General features: G+C 41.1%; 1 long non-coding RNA gene across 1 annotated transcript in view; it reads right to left on the bottom strand.

The window, feature by feature from the left end:
- LOC138930618 (uncharacterized) overlaps positions 1-15573 on the bottom strand; it is a 43310-nt gene extending 27737 nt beyond the window's left edge. Inside the window, exon 1 of the long non-coding RNA XR_011446254.1 lies at positions 15453-15573. This is a non-coding gene — a long non-coding RNA (uncharacterized lncRNA). The remainder of the gene's footprint in view (positions 1-15452) is intronic.
- Between the last annotated feature and the right edge of the window lie 621 nt (positions 15574-16194).

Genomic DNA, 16194 nt, shown 5'->3' with positions numbered 1-16194 from the left:
ATCTGAGTGAACTCCGGGAGTTAGTGATGGACAGGGAGGCCTGGTGTTGTTCGATTCATGGGGTCGCAAAGAGTCGGACATGACTGAGAGACTGAACTGAACTGAGGCAAGTGGCTACCTGGCTACAAGTCTCCCTCAAGTGCCAGGTCCAGACTGGGTTTCAGGCCTATTCTTCTAAAAAGAAATAAGATTTATTTTGTCTACTAAATCCCAGTTATCACTCCTCCGACTACTTCTAATTGGGTCTGTTACACCAAAATGGCAGACCAGGGGATTAGGATTTTCATCATACGAGATTCAGATGTAGAACTTAGAACTCAGAAGTACTTCCAATTCAGTGTCTATACTCCAAGCTGAGGGAGTCCTTTGCTCCATTTTGACAGGAAGTTATCACAGTCATAGTTGCCCAGTGTCCTAAATCAAAACTGAGCGGAACTCTGCAGGGCTCTGGAGTACAGATCTGTTCTGTCTTCTCCATTTCTTGTCTGTAGGATACAGGCTTCATTCGGCCTCCTTGACCTTCCCTGAGTTCCAAAGGGTAGATTCACACAATTGCTAATCAGGGAAGGGAGGGGATACAGAAACAGGAGAAACAATCAAATGTTGGTACAGCCTCCAGACAGAGTCCTGGTTCCTACTCAAAGAAAGATGCATAACAATGTCTTTGAACCCCCACCCAGGTGGAGGATGGTAACTTCAGACTGAACACAAGATTCCTGGAGCACAGCTCTGTTGCCCCACCACCAACCAATCAAAAAGGTTCACAAACCCTGCAACCCTCACCCCAAATGCTCCCTTCTTTTTCCAGGGACCAGAGATGACTATCCTTTAGGTCTCCTGTTTGGCCCTTGTCTATTTCATCTCAGAGAGAGGCCAACAGTTTCAAACTAAATTTCTGTTACTGCAAGTGTAGAAGCTGGTTTCAGATGTGGAACACCCCAACTTAGATCAGGTAGAGAGAGACTTCTGCTTTGCTAGGCAGGCCTACGCCCATGCACAGCAGGATAAGTTACAGAAGAAGGAGACCTCTGCCCCAATTCCCAAGAAGTATCTTGTGTATGAAGTCTCTCAGGGAAGAGTTGTTAGGGGAAGCACACTGATTGAAACCGCCCACCCTGGCCAGGCACCATAGCACCTATTTGCATGCGTTGTTTTATGACAGGAGATCCTGATAAGGAATGGAACTAATAAGCCACCATCAACCAGAAGAGTTCGGGAAAGGTCTAAAGGAGACACTGTGTGTACATTCACTTCCCAGAATCCCTCTCACTAGCATCCATCTTGGCTGAGCGATGCGTGCACCACCAGAAAAGACTCTGACTTAGAATGATTGCTCAAAGACCACCCGGAAACTAATCCCATCACCATAAAACCCGACATTGCGAGCCACGCGGCAGAGCAGTTCTCCTGGGTTTCCTTCCCCTACTGCTCTCCACCCGGGGGGCCCTTTCCCAATAAAATCTCTTGCTTTGTCAGTACATATGTCTCTCGGACAATTCATTTCTGAGTGTTAGACAAGAGCCAAGTTTCAGGCCCTGGAAGGGGTCCACCTTCCTGCAACACTAATACTCCTGTTTTTCCCCCAGGGGAAACAAAATCCTACCAAATTTTGCAAGGTTCAACATGTTGTTTTCCTGTGGTCAGGTACTGCTGTCCACTCTCAGCTGGTGTCTGCAAGCACTTCTGTGTCTGAAGGTGTATTCCTGATGTATCCATGGACAGAGACATACTCCACGTTCACCTAATCCTTCCACATCTTGTTCATCCTTGGTATTACTTTTTAGTGCACAAAATTCAGGACTAAAATACCTTCATTTGGATTTTTTAATGAATATAAACTTATTTTGCCCCACTAAGTGTTTTTTCTTCTATTTTCTTCTATTTATCCAATATTGACAGCAGTTTTCTTTTTGGATGTGACTGTCATAAATATGTAATTCACTCACACATTTCTTTTTGGCATTTCTAGATGGCTGAGTTTTGGGAGTCTCTCTCATAAACAAAACATGGCTGAGTGGGCTGCCCCATTATTCAGTATCAGAATTCTCATCCTTCTTGAGTCTGTCTCCATGAACGTGGAAGGGAGGGTTAGGTCAGTAAAACAGCCCCATTCTCAAAAGGAGTCAGTAAGGAGTAGACATACCACCTCTTGCTATTTAAATAAGCCAAAACAAAAGAGTTTTAAAATCAGTTGAATCTAGCAATCCCACTCCTGGACATATATTCTGAGAAATCATAATTCAAAAAGATACATGTACCCCTATGTTCACAGCAGCACTATTCACAATAGCCAGTGTGTGGAGACAACCTAAATACTCATGGACAGATAAATGGATAAAGAAGATGGAATACTACTCAGCCATAAAAAGAATGAAATAATGTCATTTGTAGCAACATGGATGGACCTAGAGATTATCATGAGAAGTGAAGTACATAGGGAAGAGCAAGACATATCATACAGGAACAGGAACGTCGCTCAGTCATGTCTGACTCTCTGCGACCCCATGAACTGCCAGGCTTCTCTGCCCATGGAATTCTCCAGGCAAGAATACTGGAGTGGGTTGCCTTTCCCTTCTGCAGGGGATCTTCCATGACCTGGCTATCAAACCTGGGTCTCTTGCATTGCAGGCAGGTTCTTTACCATCTGAGCCACCAGGGAATCCCCCAACAATTCTGGAATGGGTAGCCTTTCCCTTCTTCAGGGGATCTTCTGAACCCTGGGATCGAACCTGGGTCTTCCACATTGTGGGCAGATTTTTTTACCATCTGAGCCAGACACTTGCCAAGTGAACAGAGAGAAAGTTGGAAGATGGTCCTGCAGTACCTAAAAGTTGTCATACTCAGGCTGCGTATGTTAGGCCACAGTAATCTAACTGAAACTATACAGCATGGAGAATTACAAAGCTTGACTCCAGAGGTCAACTACTTGGATTTAAATCTGAGCCCTGCCACTTAAGAGCTCTAGGTGAATTTTGACAAATTACTTAATCTTAGGGTCTCATCTGTAATAAATTAGAGATGTCATAGTACCATCTCCCCAAAGTATTACATGAGTCAATATATATAAAGCACTTACTGTCAGATCAGGCACAGAGCAAGTCTTTAATATGAATAAATTTTACAATTCATCGACTCATACCATTGTTTTTCATGGGAGTAAATTGGGCTAGAGTTTACCCAAATGTTTGCTAAAGTGGAAATTTGGGGAATGGTTTTTTCAGTTAGGTAGAATTTGATAAATATTTATTTGAAACTGAATTGAAAATTATTTACTCCCATCATCCCATCAACAGAAAATAGGATTAAAGATTTAATGAGCATGGCCCCACCCATCAGTACAAGACTGAGTTTCCTCACATTAAGTCTCTCCCACTGGGAAGCTTCCATAAGCCTCTTATCCTTCTCCATGATAGGGGAGATATCATGAAAACCACAGTCACAGAAACCTGGCCAAACTGCTCACATGGATCACAGCTTGTCTAACTCCATGTAACTGCGAGCCATGCCGTGTAGGGCCACCCAAGACGGATGGGTCATAGTGGAAAGTTCTGACAAAACGTGGTCCACTGGAGAAGACAATGGCAAACAACTTTAGTATTCTGGCATTGAGAGCCCCTGAACAGTATGAAAAGGCAAAGAGATATGACACTGAAAGATGAACTCCCCGGCTTGGTAGGTGCCCGATATGCTACTGGAGAAGATTGGAGAAATAACTCCAGAAAGGAGGGAGAGACGGAGCCAAAGTGAAAACAACACCCAGTTGTGGATGTGACTGGGGATGGAAGTAAAGTCCGATGCTGTACAGAAAAATATTGCATAGGAACCTGGAATGTTAGGTCCATGAACCAAGGTAAATTGGAAGTGATCAAACAGGACATGGCAAGGTTGAACATCGACATTTTAGGAATCGGTGAACTAAAGTGGACTCTAACGGGTGAAGTTAATTCAGACGACCATTATATCTACTACTCTGGGCAAGAATGCCTTAGAAAAAGTGGAATAGCCCTCATAGTCCACAAGAGAGTCTGAAATGTAGTACTTGGGGGCAATCTCAAAAATGACAGAATGATTTCTATTTGTTTCCAAGGCAAACCTTTCAGTATCACAGTAATCCAAGTCTATACCCCAAGCACTAATGCCAAAGAAGCTGAAGTTGAATGATTCTATGAAGACCTACTCAAAAATGATGGCCTTGGGGGACGGAGGGAAAGATAGCAGAGGAATAGGACGGGAAGACCACTTTCTCCCTCACAAATTCCTCAAAAGAACATTTCAACGCTGAGCAAACTTCACAAAACAACTTCTGTAGGCTGGCAGAGGACATCAGGCAACCAGAAAAGCAGACCATTGTCTTCAGAAACAGGTAGGAAAAAATATAAAAGACGAAAAAGGAGACAAAGGAGGTGGGGAGGGAGCTCCGTCCCGGGAAGGGAAGCCCGTCCCGGGAAGGGAATTTTAAGAAGAGAGGTTTCCAAACACCAGGAAACACTCTCCCTGCCGAGTCTGTGGCGAGCCTTGGAAACACAGATGGCAACATAACAGGAAGGAAAAATAGATAAATAATTAAAACCAACAGATTACAAGCCCAACAGTAACTCCCCCAGCGGAAAAGCAGCACAGACGCCTCCATCCGCCATTGGGAAGTGGGGGCAGGGCAGGGATGCGCGGGAGGCGCGGGCTGCAGAGCTTTGTAAGAATCGGGCAGGAACACCCCACGCGCAACCAGAACGATCTAACTTGGGCTAGCAAACCAGACTGTGGGATAGCTACCACGTGAAAAGCTTGAACATAAGACACCGCCAGGACCGAGCACAGAACAAAGGACGGAACGGAAAAAGCCGGCTGCAGACCATCCCCCGCCGGGGACAGGCAGCCAGAGCCGTAAGGACTGGAAAGGGGCAATTGCAGACCCGGAGAGACTTTACGTACCTAACTGCAAGCAGGCTCCTTTGCTAAGACTTCTGGGGGTGCTGGACAGTCACAGTCTGCCTCACGGGGTGCGCCAGCGGTCCACCCAGAGAGCTGAGCAGCAGCGGCAGAAAAGGTGACAAGCCGCGGCGATCGTGCTCGCCAAACTCCTGAGCTACTCGGACCTGGGAAGGGCACAAAGCGCAGTTCCAGCCAAATCTGTGCCTCTGAGAGCTGCCTGAGCGCCGAACCTGAGTGGCTTGGACCAGGGAAGTGCACGCAGCCTAGGGCCGGCCCCAGACGGTTCCCGGCTGAGCATCCTAGAACCGGAGTGGTTTGCGCCCCGCGAGAAAGGACAGGTCCAGGGGGCCAGAGATACTGTGTGCACACGACAGTGCTATTTGTTTGCAGCATCCCCCCTCCCCACAGCGCGACTGAACTAGTGAGCCTAAAAAACCAGCAAACAGAAGAAGTTAAACAGAGGGAACCACCTTGGAAGTGATCCCACATGGCCCATAACACCAGAAAGGGCGAGATATATTTTTAATATTTTTAAAATCATTCCTTTTTTTTTTTTTGCCTTTTTTTCTAACTTTTTTAAATTGTTAAGCCTTCTATTTCTCCTCTAATTTTTATTTCTATAACCTATTATTACTATTATTTTTTTAAGACTTTTTTTTTTTTTTAAGGCAAACACGATATATAGTCTTTGGATGGTTGTTGATGGTTTTTTTTTTTTTTTTGATTGTCTGTTTGTTTGTTTGTTTTTTAATAATTCTTTTTCTTTCTTTTTTTTTTCTTTCTTCCTTTTTCCTTCTGCTTCTCTTTAATATTGTATCTTTGAAAATCCAACCTTGGCACATTTGTTGCTTAAATCTTAAAAAAAAAAAAAAAATCCAACCTCTACTCTAGATTTTTAATCTTTGCTCTTAGGTGTTTGTTGCCAATTTTGTACATTTAAAAACCCAAACTTCACTACCCCAGTTTACCTGAGAGCGAGATTACTGGCTTGACCACTCTCTCCTCCTCTGGACTCTCCTTTTTCTCCACCAGGTGGTCTCTGTCTCTTTTCTCCCCCATCTCTCCTCTATCCAACTCTGTGAATCTCTGTGTGTTCCAGACGGTGGGGAACACCTAAGGAACAGGTTACTGGCAGGATTTGTCTCTCTCCTACTCATTCCTCTCTCTGATCCTCCTGGTCACCTCTGTCTACTTCCTCCCTCTCCTCTTCCCGTATAACTCTGTAAATACCTCTGAGCGGTCCAGACTACAGAGTGCACTATAAGGAAGTGACTACTGGTTAGCTTGCTCTCTTCTCTTTTGATCTCACTGCATCTCATTCCAGTTACCTCTAACTACCTCCTCCATCTTCTCTTCTCCTTATAACCCAGTGAACCTCTCTGAGTGTACCTCAATGTGGAGAAACGTTTAATCTTTAACCTAGATGTTTTATCATCAGTGCTGTATAGATGGAGAAGTCTAGAGGCTACTGTAAAAATAAAACTGAAAACCAGAAGCAGGAGGCTTAAATCCAAAGCCTGAAAACATTAGAGAACTCTTGAATTCAGGGAACATTAAGCAATAGGAGCCCATCTAATGCCTTCATACCTACACCGAAACCAAGCTCCACCCAAGAGCCAACAAGTTCCAAAACAAGACATACCATGCAAATTCTCCAGCAACACAGGAACACTCCCCTGAGCTTCAATATACAGGCAGCTCAAAATTATCCCAAAACCTTTGATGTCTCGTAACCCATTACGGGTTACTCCACTGCACTGCAGAGAGAAGAAACCCAGCTCCACCCACCAAAACTCCAACACAAGCCTCCCTAACCAGGAAACCTTGACAAGCCACTGATAGAACCCCACCCAAAGTGAGGAAGCTCCATAATAAAGAGAACTCCACAAATTACCAGAATATAAAAAGGCCACCCCAAACGCAGCAATATAACCAAGATGAAGAGACAGAGGAATACACAGCAGGTAAAGGAACAGGAGAGTTGCCCACCAAACCAAACAAAAGAGGAAGAAGTAGGGAATCTACCGGAGAAGGAATTCCGAATATTGATAGTGAAAATGATCCAAAATCTTGAAATCAAAATAGAATCACAGATAAATAGGCTAGAGACAAAGATTGAGAAGATGCAAGAAAGGTTTAACAAGGACCTAGAAGAAATAAAAAAGAGCCAAAATATAATGAATAACGCAATAAATGAGATCAGAAACACTCTGGAGGCAACAATTAGTAGAATAACGGAGGCAGAAGATAGGATTAGTGAAATAGAAGATAGAATGGGAGAAATAAATGAATCAGAGAGGAAACAAGAAAAACGAATTAAAAGAAATGAGGACAATCTCAGAGACCTCCAGGACAATATGAAACGCTCCAACATTCGAATTATAGGAGTCCCAGAAGAAGAAGACAGAAAGAAAGATCATGAGAAAATCCTTGAGGAGATCATAGTTGAAAACTTCCCTAAAATGGGGAAGGAAATAATCACCCAAGTCCAAGAAACACAGAGAATTCCAAATAGGATAAACCCAAGGCGAAATACCCCAAGACACATATCAATCAAATTAACAAAGATCAAACACAAAGAATAAATATTAAAAGCAGCAAGGGAAAAACAACAAATAACACACAAGGGGATTCCCATAAGGATAACAGCTGATCTTTCAATAGAAACTCTTCAGGCCAGGAGGGAATGGCAAGACATACTTAAAGTGATGAAAGACAATAACCTACAGCCCAGATTACTGTACCCAGCAAGGATCTCATTCAAATACGAAGGAGAAATCAAAAGCTTTACAGACAAGCAAAAGCTGAGAGAATTCAGCACCACCAAACCAGCTCTCCAACAAATTCTAAAGGATATTCTCTAGACAGGAAACATGAAAAGGGTGTATAAGCCCGAACCCAAAACAATAAAGTAAATGGTAACGGGATCATACTTATCAATAATTACCTTAAACGTAAATGGGTTGAATGCCCCAACCAAAAGACAAAGACTGGCCGAATGGATACAAAAACAAGACCCCTCTATATGCTGCTTACAAGAGACCCACCTCAAAACAAGGGACACATACAGACTGAAAGTGAAGGGCTGGAAAAAGATATACCACGCAAATAGAGACCAAAAGAAAGCAGGAGTGGCAATACTCATATCCGATAAAATAGACTTTAAAACAAAGGCTGTGAAAAGAGACAAAGAAGGCCACTACATAATGATCAAAGGAACAATCCAAGAAGAAGATATAACAATTATAAATATATATGCACCCAATATAGGAGCACCGCAATATGTAAGACAAATGCTAACAAGTATGAAAGGGGAAATCAACAATAACACAATAATAGTGGGAGACTTTAATACCCCACTCACACCTATGGACAGATCAACTAAACAGAAAATTAACAAAGAAACACAAACTTTAAATGATACATTAGATCAGTTAGACCTAATTGATATCTATAGGACATTTCACCACAAAACAATGAATTTCACCTTTTTTTCAAGTGCTCATGGAACCTTCTCCAGGATAGATCACATCCTGGGCCATAAATCTAACTTTGATAAATTCAAAAATATCGAAATCATTCCAAGCATCTTTTCTGACCATAATGCATTAAGATTAGATCTCAATTATAGGAGAAAAACTATTAAAAATTCCAACATATGGAGGCTGAACAACACACTTCTGAATAACCAACAAATCACAGAAGAAATCAAAAAAGAAATCAAAATATGCATAGAAACTAATGAAAATGAAAACACAACAACCCAAAACCTGTGGGACACTATAAAAGCAGTGCTAAGAGGAAAGTTCATAGCAATACAGGCATACCTCAAGAAACAAGAAAAAAGTCAAATAAATAACCTAACTCTGCAACTAAAGCAACTAGAAAAGGAAGAATTGGAGAACCCCAGAGTTAGTAGAAGGAAAGAAATCTTAAAAATTAGGGCAGAAATAAATGCAAAAGAAACAAAAGAGACCATAGCAAAAATCAACAAAGCCAAAAGCTGGTTCTTTGAAAGGATAAATAAAATTGACAAACCATTAGCCAGACTCATCAAGAAGCAAAGAGAGAAAAATCAAATCAATAAAATTAGAAATGAAAATGGAGAGATCACAACAGACAACACAGAAATACAAAGGATCATAAGAGACTACTATCAGCAGTTGTATGCCAATAAAATGGACAACGTGGAAGAAATGGACAAATTCTTAGAAAAGTACAATTTTCCAAAACTGAACCAGGAAGAAATAGAAAATCTTAACAGACCCATCACAAGCATGGAAATTGAAACGGTAATCAGAAATCTTCCAGCAAACAAAAGCCCAGGTCCAGACAGCTTCACAGCTGAATTCTACCAAAAATTTCGAGAAGAGCTAACACCTATCCTCCTCAAACTCTTCCAGAAAATTGCAGAGGAAGGTAAACTTCCAAACTCATTCTATGAGGCCACCATCACCCTAATACCAAAACCTGACAAAGATGTCACAAAAAAAGAAAACTACAGGCCAATATCACTGATGAACATAGATGCAAAAATCCTCAACAAAATTCTAGCAATCAGAATCCAACAACACATTAAAAAGATCATACACCATGACCAAGTGGGCTTTATCCCAGGGATGCAAGGATTCTTCAATATCCGCAAATCAATCAATGTAATTCACCACATTAACAAATAGAAAAATAAAAACCATATGATTATCTCAATAGATGCAGAGAAGGCCTTTGACAAAATTCAACATCCATTTATGATAAAAACTCTCCAGAAAGCAGGAATAGAAGGAACATACCTCAACATAATAAAAGCTATATATGACAAACCCACAGCAAACATTATCCTCAATGGTGAAAAACTGAAAGCATTTCCCCTAAAGTCAGGAACAAGACAAGGGTGTCCACTTTCACCGCTACTATTCAACATAGTTCTGGAAGTTTTGGCCACAGCAATCAGAGCAGAAAAAGAAATAAAAGGAATCCAAATTGGAAAAGAAGAAGTAAAACTCTCACTGTTTGCAGATGACATGATCCTCTACATGGAAAACCCTAAAGACTCCACCAGAAAATTACTAGAGCTAATCAATGAATATAGTGAAGTTGCAGGATATAAAATCAACACACAGAAATCCCTTGCATTCCTATACACGAATAATGAGAAAGTAGAAAAAGAAATTAAGGAAACAATTCCATTCACCATTGCAACGAAAAGAATAAAATACTTAGGAATATATCTACCTAAAGAAACTAAAGGCCTATATATAGAAAACTATAAAACACTGATGAAAGAAATCAAAGAGGACACTAATAGATGGAGAAATATACCATGTTCATGGATCGGAAGAATCAATGTAGTGAAAATGAGTATACTACCCAAAGCAATTTACAAATTCAATGCAATCCCTGTCAAGCTACCAGCCACATTTTTCACAGAAGTAGAACAAATAATTTCAAGATTTGTATGGAAATACAAAAAACCTCGAATAGCCAAAGCAATCTTGAGAAAGAAGAATGGAACTGGAGGAATCAACTTGCCTGACTTCAGGCTCTACTACAAAGCCACAGTCATCAAGACAGTATGGTACTGGCACAAAGACAGACACATAGATCAATGGAACAAAATAGAAAGCCCAGAGATAAATCCACACACATATGGACACCTTATCTTTGACAAAGGAGGCAAGAATATACAATGGAGTAAAGACAATCTCTTTAACAAGTGGTGCTGGGAAAACTGGTCAACCACTTGTAAAAGAATGAAACTAGATCACTTTCTAACACCGTACATAAAAATATACTCAAAATGGATTAAAGATCTAAATGTAAGACCAGAAACTATAAAACTCCTAGAGGAGAACAGAGGCAAAACACTCTCAGACATAAATCACAGCAGGATCCTCTATGATCCACCTCCCAGAATTCTGGAAATAAAAGCAAAAAAAAAAAAAAAAACCAAATGGGATCTAATTAAAATTAAAAGCTTCTGCACAACAAAGGAAAATATAAGCAAGGTGAAAAGACAGCCTTCTGAATGGGAGAAAATAATAGCAAATGAAGCAACTGACAAACAACTAATCTCAAAAATATACAAGCAACTTATGCAGCTCAATTCCAGAAAAATAAACGACCCAATCAAAAAATGGGCCAAAGAACTAAATAGACATTTCTCCAAAGAAGACATACGGATGGCTAACAAACACATGAAAAGATGCACAACATCACTCATTATTAGAGAAATGCAAATCAAAACCACAATGAGGTACCACTTCACACCAGTCAGAATGGCTGCGATCCAAAAATCTGCAAGCAATAAATGCTGGAGAGGGTGTGGAGAAAAGGGAACCCTCCTACACTGTTGGTGGGAATGCAAACTAGTACAGCCACTATGGAGAACAGTGTGGAGATTCCTTAAAAAATTGCAAATAGAACTACCTTATGACCCAGCAATCCCACTGCTGGGCATACACACCGAGGAAACCAGAATTGAAAGAGACACATGTACCCCAATGTTCATCGCAGCACTGTTTATAATAGCCAGGACATGGAAACAACCTAGATGTCCATCAGCAGATGAATGGATAAGAAAGCTGTAGTACATATACACAATGGAGTATTACTAAGCCATTAAAAAGAATTCATTTGAATCAGTTCTGATGAGATGGATGAAACTGGAGCCAATTATACAGAGTGAAGTAAGCCAGAAAGAAAAACACCAATACAGTATACTAACACATATATATGGAATTTAGGAAGATGGCAATGACGACCCTGTATGCAAGACAGGAAAAAAGACACAGATGTGTATAACGGACTTTTGGACTCAGAGGGAGAGGGAGAGGGTGGGATGATTTGGGAGAATGGGAATTCTAACATGTATACTATCATGTAAGAATTGAATCGCCAGTCCATGTCTGACGTAGGGTGCAGCATGCTTGGGGCTGGTGCATGGGGATGACCCAGAGAGATGTTGTGGGGAGGGAGGTGGGAGGGGGGTTCATGTTTGGGAACGCATGTAAGAATTAAAGATTTAAAAAAAAAAAAATGATGGCCTTTTCATCATAACGGACTAGAACGCAAAAGTAGGAAACCAAGAGATACCTGAACTATCAGGCATCTATGGCCTTGGAGTTCAAAATGAAGGAGGCAAAGGCTAACAGAGGTTTGCCAAGTGAATACACTGGTCATAGCAATCACCCTCTTCCAAGAACACAAGAGACGACTCTACACATGGACATCACCAGATGGTCAATACCAAAATCGGATTGATTATGTTCTTTGTGGCCAAAGATGGAGAAGCTCTATACAAAACAAGAAGCAAAAATAAGGCCAGGAGCTGACTGTGGCTCAGATCATGAACTCCTTATTCTCAAATTCTGACTGAAATTGAAGAAAGTAGGGAAAACCACCGACCATTCAGGTAGGACCTAAATCAAATCCCTTATGATTACATGGTGCAAGTGACAAATAGATTCAAGGGACTAGATCTGATACAGTGCCTGAAGAACTATACATGGAGATTCGTGACATTGGACAGGAGGCAGTGATCAAGACCATCCCCAAGAAAAGGAACTGTGAAAGGAAAACTGGTTGTCTGAGGAGGCCTTACAAATAGCTGAGAAAAGAAGAGAAGCTAAAGACAAAGGAGGAAAGGAAAGATATACGCATCTGAATGCAGAGTTCCAAAGAATAGCAAGGATAGATGAGAAAGCCTCCCTCAGTGATCAATGCAAAGAAATAGAGGAAAGCAATAGAATGGGAAAGACTAGAGATCTCTTCAAGAAAGTTAGAGATATCCGGGGAACATTTCATGCAAAGATGGACACTAAAGGACAGAAATGGTATGCACCTAAAGAAGTAGAAGATAGTAAGAAAAGGTGGAAAGAATACACAGAAGAACTATACACATAAGACCTTAATGACTCAGAAAACCATGCTGGTGTGATAACTCACTTAGAGCCATACCTCATGGAGTGTGAAGTCACGTGGGTTTTAGGATCATCGCTATGAACAAAGCTAGTGGAGATGATGGAATTCCAGCTGAGGTATGCCAAATCCTAAAATTGCTGCTGCTAAAGTGCTGCACCAAATATGTCAGCACATTTGGAAAACTCAGCAGTGGCCGCAGACAGGAAAAGGTCTGTTTTCATTCCAAACTCAAAGAAAGGCAATGCCAAAGAATCTTCAAACTATGGCACAGTTGTACTAATCTCACACTCTAGCAAATTAATGCTCAAAATTTTCCAAGAGAGGCTTCAACAGTATGTGAACTGAGAACTTCCAGATGTTCAAGCTGGATTTAGAAAAGGCAGAGGAAACAAGGATCAAATTGCCAACATCTGTTGGATCATACAAAAAGCAAGAGAGTTCCAGAAAAATATCTACTTCTGCTTTATTGACTATGCCAAAGCCTTTGACTGTGTGGCTCACAACAAACTGTGGAAAATTTTTCAGGAGATAGGAATACCAGACCACCTTACCTGCCTCCTGAGAAATCAGAATGCACGTCAAGAAGCAATAGTTAGAAACGGACATGCAACAACGGACTGGTTCCAAATCGGGAAAGGAGTACGTCAAGGCTGTATATTGTCACCCTGCTTATTTAGTGTATATGCAGATTACATCATGCGAAATGCCAGGCTGGATGAAGCAAAAGCTGGAATCAAGATTGCTGGAAGAAATAGGGATAACCTCAGATATGCAGGTGACACTATCCTTATGGCAGAAAGCAAAAGAAGAACTAAAGAGCCTCTTCATGAAAGTTAAATAGGAGAGTGAAAAAGCGGCTTAAAACTCAACATTCACAAAATGAAGATCATGGCATCAGATCCCATCACTTCATGACAAACAGATGGGGAAACAATGGAAACAGTGACAGACTTTGTTTTCTGGGGCTCCAAAATCACTGCAGATGGTGACTGCAGCCATGAAATCAAACAACACAGATGCTTGCTCCTTGGAAGAAAAGCTCTGACTAACATAGACGGCATATTAAAAAGGGCAGACATTGCTTTGCTGACAAAGGTCCGTCTAGTCAAACTTATGGTATTTCCAGTAGTCATGTATGGATGTGAGAGTTGAACCATAAATAAAGTTGGACCCCTCAGCTTTAGCTGAGTGCCGAAGAATTGGTGCTTTTGAACTGTGGTGTTGGAGAAGACTCTTGAGAGTCCCTTGGAAAGCAAAGAGATCAAACCATTGAATCCAAAAGGAAATCAGTCCTGAATATTTGTTGGAAGGACTGATGCTGAAGCTGAAGCTCCAATATTTTGGCCACCTGAGGCGAAGAACTGACTCATTGGAAGAGACCCTGATGCTGGGAAAGATTCAAGGCAGGATGAGAAGAGGATGACAGAGGATGAATGGCATCACTGACTTGATGGACCTGAGTTTGAGGAAGCTCTGCGGGTTGGTGGTGGACAGGAAGGCCTGGCGTGTTGTAGTCCATGGGGTCACAAGAGTCAGATGTGACCCAGTGACTGAAATCAACTGAACTGAAAGCAAAAGTTAACGAGTTATTGAGAATATTCAATGACTTAAAAAATTCACATTATATGAAACTAGTTCATTTGCCCTTTCACTCACAATATGGGCAAAGGGACACACTATCATAGGACAGCATCAAGAAAGAACTGTTGATACTAAAATGAATAAAAATCTCATTTACTCAAAACAAGTCTTATAAATGGAGATTACTCTCACAATTGCTCTAGAAAACATAATAAATATTCATGTGCCGTTACAGTTTTATTTACAAATATCAGATAGTTTATAGTGTACTTTTCTCCAGCTACTGCCAAAAATGGAAATCAGTTTTGCTACCACCACAAAGAGCTACATTCATAATCATATGTAGATATAGTTGAGAAGCTCTGAATATTAGTGAATGTATCAAGTAATTTGTCCTAAAGTACAGCCTTATGAAAGAAAATTACTTTCATAACTATTTGAGAGCTTAATTGCTAATCAAACATGGATAGAGTTTTAGTTACAAATATTAGAGTTTATTGTGTAATACTTGCAAATAACTGCACTCTAGAAACATTTGTTTTCAACAGTTCTTGAAAACCAAATGCTTACCATAAACCACAAAATGTTCACCATAACAGTACTTTCCAAAGGCTGTTTACTCAAGCATGAATTTGGAGGAATAATAAAAACAAAAGGATGTGGATACCGGCAATGCTTATATCGTCTCCCAGAAAGGCATGGGAGAGAGTCAATCACAATCCCATTGGTCCAAAAGAAGGACCGTCTGCCAGAGTCCTGACTCATAAGCAGCCTGTTGGCCATATTTAGCAGAGGAGCCTGCAGTTGATTAGCTGTGCTCTGACAGTAAATAGCCTATCATTGCTGTCCAGGAAAATCACTGCAGTATAGAGAATTTCTAAGACTATAGACAAATCATGTCAGCCAAGATAGACTCTGCATACATGAAAACCCTTAATATGAAGACCTGTTTTCATGACATATCTTTGTGGAATTTAGTTAAGCAGGTAATCAAGAGCTGATCCTCACTGTAGTCCACTCACCCATTTTGAGGCTGATTATCCAGTTTCTGGTCTTATCCATGTCTTGCTTTTGCTCCTACCACTCCCTCTGGCTGACAGCCTTTTGACCACCTCACTGTTCATTAGCACCTGCAAAGGATAACTGAAAGCAGATGAACTCAAACCACTCAATTATGCTTCTCATCAGCAGCTCTACTAAAGGGTTCTGTCCACGAGGTGGTTGCAACTATTTGGTAAAATTAGGTTTCTGGATTATCAGTGGATTTCAATTATCCACGTTGCTTCTGCCCCTGATCACCCAGCATAATCTACTGTTGGCCATTTCTGCATCATTTGCCTGGCCAGATGGAGAGAAAGGTGAGAAAACTAAAGATACTGGCTCTCTGCTCTCTCATCTCTATTGAAAGTTTCCTTCCAAATCTACACCCCCCCACACACACCCTGCCTTTTTTTTGCATAGCTAATGAAAAAGCACACAAGGTTCTCTGAGAATTCATGCTAATTGTTATTTGCTTATATAATTAGTTGCTAAAACACCAAAAGTCATCTTATGAACTTTAGCCACATTTCTCACATTGGAAGTGCCTTTTGTGAGAGCCCTGAATATGGCGACTCATTATTTATACTAATCTCAATCAGAAATCGGAGAAGGCAATGGCAACCCACTCCAGTACTCTTGCCTTGAAAATCCCATGGACGGAGGTGCTTGGTAGGCTGCAGTCCAGGGGGTCCGGAAGAGTCGGACACGACTGAGCGACTTCAC

This window comes from Ovis canadensis, chromosome X (assembly GCF_042477335.2).
Source record: "Ovis canadensis isolate MfBH-ARS-UI-01 breed Bighorn chromosome X, ARS-UI_OviCan_v2, whole genome shotgun sequence".
Lineage (NCBI taxonomy): Eukaryota > Metazoa > Chordata > Mammalia > Artiodactyla > Bovidae > Ovis > Ovis canadensis.
Note: the sequence above shows the minus strand (reverse complement) of the source record. Positions and strands in the feature narration are given on the sequence as shown.